Genomic DNA, 7,312 nt, shown 5'->3' on the forward strand with positions numbered 1-7,312 from the left:
TCTCTCTCTCTCTCGCACTTTCTTCAGCCCTGCTCCTCACAAGAATTTCTGAACATGAATTTGCTTTCTCATTCATACAGTTACTGAATTCAGACACCGCCAAAGAAAAAGACCCAGAGAGTGTATTCAGTATTTACAGTTTCTTTTATGGTTTTATTGACTAAACTTAGCTAACTGAATTAACCAAAATAAACTGAAATTCATCACTGCCTTTCACATTCTGTCCCAGTAGACTGGATAACAAGAAATCTGACCTACCTGATCAGGATGACCAATTTAAACAGTCATCTTTGCAATTATTCCGTCAGGTATAAAAATGTCAGTCTGCATGTAGGCCTATTACTATTCTAACACGTGCTGAAAATGAATGTCATGCGTGAAATATCAGTATGTGTTTCTACTATAAATAGCATAACTTAGCAGGACTAATCCACAAACCACAACCCTAACATTAAAAGGTTGTGTATTTATAGTGAGGGTACGTACACCTGAGGGTTAGGTCAGTATACCTGGTAAAGATTAAAACATCTTTTACCTCCTATAAAATGTATTAAAGAAAACTATAGTGGCGCAAACTGACATACTGCTAAAAAGCCAGTTCTCTAATTGGTCCATGTCCAGCTTCTTGGTTGTGAAACTATTGTTATTCTACATCATCAAGCACTACAAGTATTTCAAATGCACACTGGTCAGGAGAAGACACTAGAAACATTTGTGAAAAGGTTTTCAGAGAGATGTTAGCATATTTTACTTTTTTTTGTGAGTTCAATACAAGCTGGATGTGTCACATTCTCACTTTGTTATTAAACTGCATAAAAATGTATATTGTTCTTTAATGCAAGCACCCATGTTAAAGAGAGATTGGTCAAGACAAAAGTAATGTTGAGGGTTAATGATAATGATAAACGTCATATGCCGTTGCAAATACTGTACCAACAACTGTCCTGAAATAAATTAATGTCCCAATAGGGTTCATATAGCCAGGGTGATATAGTGAAAAGAATGTACTGTATATCCATTTCTGAAAAAAAAAGAAGTAGAAGAAGAACAAGAAAGTTATAAGATTGAGGGATGGTGTGTTTTAACTTTAATTCACATTCCAAACCATCATTTGTTGATGTTCACTTATAATGTCTTAATTTAAACATCTTTAGCCAAAAATCCACTACATTTTATACCACCAGAAATATGAGGTCTGGTCAAAATTGCACATTAGAAGTTATCATTCAATAATATGTAGCCCTTGGTATTTATTTCTGTTGCTAGGATGCAGAGCATGTTACTATGGAAACCAGTCGTTTGTTTATGCTGTAATGCGTTTAGGGTGATATGTGATTCGGAGCACATGTCCGCTCACTGAGAGAACTGCTGCAAGAAGTGGAAACAGCGGCTCTCTTCTTCTAACCACTCCCTTCCTCACAAGCTGTTACCATGTCAACACACAGAAAAGAGAGAGAGAAACTATAGTGAGAGGATAAGAGTTTATGAGAAAGGAAGAGCGTAGCTGAGTAATAAGATAAAAATAAATTCCCACATCTCCTTTGATTCGATAATCCTGTTTGCTGTGATGTTGTAAGCAGTGATGAGCTGATAACAGTACTAGGCTTCCATGACAACCGGTAATGCTAAATTTATGCATAACTATCATAAACTATAATGTATTATAAATAATATATTATACAATATATTATAAATAAATTTTATATATTTAATAGAATGTATAAAATGTACATAAATTATAAAAAATAAAATAAATCTATATATTGTGTATTTAAAAATGTTCAGGATTATAGTTTAGTCAGACTGACAGATATGCAATTATCAGTCCATATTTAACACTAAAAAAAGTCACTACTTGTCAATAACCAAACGATGACACAACTTGCCTATTTCATATGAAATTATTTTTAAATGCTGCTTCTGACTGGCAAGTTATTAAAAGTAATGTATTAATAATCATTTTAATTATTAATTAAAATTACTGCAAATGAATCCAACTGAAATGTTATTTACATTTGCCTCCAGATGTGATTAATGCCATTTTTTCTACCAGGGAGAGTGAACAGATAATACACTTGTAGAGCATCTAGAATGCATAAAAAAAATGCTATACACTTCAGAATGTTGCACTGTTCAGTACAAGTATTATGTAAAATTCAGTTTAAAAAAATAACCACATTTCTAACTTTCCTTCATGGAAATAGCGTGTCCAATGTGCCATGGTGTAACTTAAAATAACTTAAATTAAAATATATATAACTTAAATTAAAATATATGGATTAAATAGGATGCTAGGATGTACTTGTCAGCAAACAGGAGGATCAACACAGGTAAATGTCAAACTCAAACAGACTTTATTGGTAGAACCAGAAGACAAGCAGGTGAGTGATTGTTCAGAATGCAATAGTCCAACAAACTTGATTATAACAGTCTTAACTTTCCTTGTATTGCAGGTGAGGAGGGGATCAGCGCCGGATCACAGAAGATGGAAGCAGATGATGACTGAGAGAGATTCGTAGCAGGTAAGTAGCATAGGTAGGTAGCTAGTTACATTTTTTTTCTGAATTGCTAAAACACATTTCTTGAAACCATCACTCATTTTCTCAAAACCTTAAAAACAAATTCAAACCTACAAACTAAATTCACAGAAACCCTGATTTCAAAATCAAACGATCGCTTCAAAACCATTTCACCTGTACTCAAAATCAAACAAAGCTTTCAAATCATACACACATTAGTCAATAATATACACACTACAGATCATTCATTAGACACTACATCAAAAAATGGAGAACACAGTGTCTAGTGCATGTATGACATCGGTTCCTTATGTTTTCGAAACGCTCTCGAGGTACTTTGAATCAAAGCAATATAGGAATCCTGGCCAGGACGCGTCTGGGAAAAATGGCACGTATGGTCACCCTAGGTTATAATCTCTGGAGTTGGCCCAGACTCTGGAGCTTGCTCATGGGTTGAAACAGATTCTGGAGCTGGAATGGACCTATAACTGATCTGGGCTAGAGCTGGCTCAGAACTGAACTCGGTTTCATCCACAGGGCAGTCGGTAACCTCGCCAACAATGAAGGACAAGCCACTAAGCCACTTAGCCACAGTGCATAATCAAGATAGTGCTTTAGAGAACAGGTGCTAGCTGATGTCGGTTTCTGTTGATACAGTTCATTGTCTAATCTGCACCAGAAGATTGTCTTCAGATTCGTAGCAGGTAATTAGCATGGATAGGTAGCTAGTTAAGTTGATGCAAGGTAGTGGACAACAAAGGTGAGTAGTATTATCTCAATGTAGGAAGTCTTATTCACAAACCACATTGGAGAAAGCAGTCCTATGCAAAGACTAGACCAGACGATGCGTGTGTGTTTGGTGCTGACTTATAAAAACCAACTGATGATGAGGCTAATGGCAGAGAGGTGGTGATTGTGGAATGTGAGCAAGTGTGAACCAGGAGGGATTCTGGGAAATGTAGTGCGCAGAAGTGACAGGTAAGTGACTGGTGATCTTGGTGATCCTGACAGTACTTTATTAATATGAAGGAATCTTCTGTATTTATTTTTTACAGGTGCTTTACATGTATTTTGAAATTTGCCCTTAATTGTGTTGTGTTAAGGTTAACGGAAATGTCTGTCTGTTCCTTTTTTTTTTACAGTGTATAAAATCATCACTTTGTCTAAGTTTAGCATTTTTGTGTACTGAATTTTTTTTGTGCCAATTATGACATTATTACAGTCAAACCAGAATGTGTGTTGTATATGTGTGTGCACTGAAAAAAAATTAATCTGAGTGGATGTAAATGTTACGTAATTAAATCTGTGATATTAACAAGAAAATGTTAAGTTTGTATCGTTACATGAGTATATCTAGTTGTGAATTATTCTGCATTTGTTCAAAATACAAGACATTGTGCATTTTTTTCCTTTACAAAATTTATCTACGTAATCCCAGCCAATATTCTTAGGTACACACACATAACAAACAATAACCTTGTTTTATTTACTCAGTACAAAATAATTACTTCCCTTCACATTTTTGGTTTGGAAACCCTGCACATTCCAGACGAAGAAAAGTCTACACTAAACTTAAGGTAAGAATAACGTTAGCAAAGTGACGTTATAGTTGGTTGTCTTTACAGTTTTCAAATTGTTGTATGAAAAGAAATATTACTTTATTTATGTGTAATTTGAAGATAACGTTGTTGTACGTGGACTAAATTATGGCTACGCTTGTAGGTGCTTCTGGATGAAAAACAAACCCAATATTTCTACATGTGAAATTATTATTTCACATTAATATGTATGGTTGTGATAGTATGGTTTGTGTGTGATTTTCATGTGATTGGAGCTATTTTAATAATGGATGTTTATTATAAATGCTAAGCATATATTTCAACAACATTACTAAAATCCACACTAGATCGCGATCAGAAATTAATACAGTCTATGGTGGTTTAAAGTGAATTTTGAGTAAACGCGTAATATTAATCTTTTAAATTGTGTTATGTAGCTTGATGCTAATTGTAGCTCTAATGCACATGTCGCCATGAGCTATTCTATTCCACAAACTAATTTGATCAAATCATTCACATAAGGTCCCAAGAAGATATATATTTTTGTTTGGTTGTTTGTTTTTATAAAAAGACTTCAAATGTTACTTTACAAAACAGCACTTTTAGTGGACGGTAATTGATGATGCACATTTGCCCTAGTATTACACACATGTACATATATAAAAAATAAAAAATAAACTAACCTACTGTATAAAAATGTAGAAGTATACAGGGTAGCTGGATAAGGAGTGCAAATCACAGTGTGTCAGTCAGATATAAGTCCTCTGCCCTTGCAGAGGAGAGTCATTATATAGAATTATTAGGAATGGCTGGTAGGAATAGAGTGACTTTCTGTATCGGTTCTTATTACAGCGGAGTTGGAGGAGCCTCCTACTGAAGACACTCTGCTGTCTGATCAGCAGGTCAACCACCTGCAGTGGTTGTGGAGAGAAGAAAATTTGAAACTATTTTTAATTATAGTTAAATTATTTGCTATGTTTTTTTGTTTTTGTTTTTCTTGCACTGATCAGTCACTAACCATAACACTGTGTCCTTACCAGGCGATTCTCTTGACAAGTACACTGCATAAAGGTATGCGACTTTCAATTAATGGCTTTATTGTAGCGAGGAAAGTGGGGGATAAAGTTAAATGAACTTAGTTAGCTCATGGGCCAGACAAAAAGTTGTTTTCATTTCAAATGGCATCATAAATGAGGCATGTACTTTTAACATTGTAGTAGTTAGTTTAATGTTGTAGCATTCTATTCTGCATTTAAGATAATCTCATATTTAATATATTTGTAGGACAACAGCATTGAGTCCCAAAGAGAAACTGCAATCAGAGGCATCATTCTCTACCTTGGTGAAAAGACAGAGGAGTTAATCAAGGACTACCAGGTAACACCACTCAAAACTACCACAGCAACCTCGTAATCCCACCCAGATTTCTGTTCAGAGGGAGAGCAAAGAGCTATATACCTTCTTCATATTAGCAAAAAAAGTAGGTTTAATTCTCTCTGGTATATTTAACAGGTTTATGATGACAACAGTGATGCAGCCATCCAAGAGGACCTCACTTCATTTGTACTCCATCCTTGTGGTCAGCAAAGCCAGGGATGGAGGTCTCGAGAAGCAAACTGAAATAGCCATCGAGGGAGCAGAGGTCCTTTTTGCTATTCCCAATGTAGCACATGCTTGCACCTACCTAATGGGCCTTGTTTATGCCTTGGAGCTAAGCTATCCAAAGAAACTGAATTCGGACCATGTTTGTGAGTCTGTTAATGTTCAAGGTGCATTTGAAGGAAAGATGACTGTTAAGAAGTGAGAAACGTGACTCATGGAAAATATTTTGCACAATGTGAATTTATTTCAATAGAAACACAAAGAAAATAAAATTTTGCTTTATAAGAAGATCTGCTTCATTTCCACATTGGGATCATGTTTGTGTGCTTCTTGTTTTAAAGTCTTAGAGTATGTTACTGTTAAGGACTGAAAAACACAATTTTATAGAAAATATTCTGTGCCGTTTTTACTATCAAATGGCAAAAATGTCAGCTTTATGTGATGTAATAACTAGATTTCCATATTTTATGAGTATATATTCTACTGGCATTCCATTGAAAAGTACCAGTAGTGGAATAGTAAATAGTTGTAAAAAAAAAAAGAACTAACTGCATTTATACTTTCAGTAGAAATACTTGCTAATTAGGAAATTTTAGTACATGTAACTTAAAAATACACTAACAAATTTGGAAAAACAAAGTAGATCCCACTTGAAATTTGTAATAGGGAAATTTAAAAATTAAGTTGGATTCAATCAAAAATACACATTTCACACTTAAAGATATAAAAAATACACACTTAAAGTTATGTAGATCACACACACACAAAAAAGACTAAAGAAATACTAAAATTAAGTGTACTTTATGTGCAAATTTTCTTTCAACAGACAGAAAAATTAAGTAGTTTGTACAAAGACTGGTCTTGTTTGATCTACGTAATAAAATTGTGCAAAAAAATTCATCATATTTTAAGTAAATCAAGCAGAATTTTTTTATCAGTGCAGTTTCGATTTAAGGTTTTGTTCATAGTGAATATTTGCTTGGGGTGTGAATAAGACTTTAGAGTGAGTTTACAGCATGTGTTATGATGAGGTCTGTGCAGTATGTCTGTCTCTGAGGTTCAGTCTGGACCATTTATTTATGTTTGTAGAGCTAGCAAGTGTCAACAAAGTCATGAAGTCTCATGCCATTTAGATGAAGGTTGAAGGTATATTTGATTTATTTTTACATTTCAGCAAACTTAATTTGGGGTTTCAAATTACCCTGAACAGCGCATAAGGGTTAATAATCATCTAAAAAATGGCATTATAGTTGTAATGATAATGTTATAATAATGTTTGTTTATATTGTTAATGAAAGTTTTTGTACGGTACCGAGAAAATCGAACTCTAGATTTTCTCTCATTGAAATAACACAATAGAAATCATTAAATTGAGACATGACTCTGAGTTCTCTGACAAGAATACTGTAGCGGTCAGTGCACATCGATCCCATCGATCCACCTAAATCAGAACACCAAATGTTGAATTAATTTAGTTAATAGAAGTTAATTGATATAGAAAGTCTATTTATGACATTATATTTGAAAGCCTCCTCACTTTACAGCATTTTTACACGATGAGATGAGATCAGATCTCTATGTGGAGCACTGGCTGTTGTCAGACTCCTTGTGCCAACAAAAATCTTACTTGAG

The 7,312-nt window shown here is 34.3% G+C and overlaps 1 protein-coding gene across 1 annotated transcript in view; it reads left to right on the plus strand.

Annotated features, from left to right (window-relative positions):
• The first annotated feature begins 6,800 nt into the window (after nucleotides 1–6,800).
• The window catches only part of LOC107659404 (unconventional myosin-IXb-like), a 32,431-nt gene continuing 31,919 nt past the window's right edge, over nucleotides 6,801–7,312 (plus strand). Inside the window, exon 1 of the mRNA XM_016448330.1 lies at nucleotides 6,801–6,819. The gene's annotated coding sequence lies outside the window, so the exon portion shown is untranslated. The remainder of the gene's footprint in view (nucleotides 6,820–7,312) is intronic.

The sequence above is a fragment of the Sinocyclocheilus anshuiensis genome, unplaced genomic scaffold, assembly GCF_001515605.1.
Source record: "Sinocyclocheilus anshuiensis isolate Anshui unplaced genomic scaffold, SAMN03320099.WGS_v1.1 scaffold940, whole genome shotgun sequence".
Taxonomy (NCBI): domain Eukaryota; kingdom Metazoa; phylum Chordata; class Actinopteri; order Cypriniformes; family Cyprinidae; genus Sinocyclocheilus; species Sinocyclocheilus anshuiensis.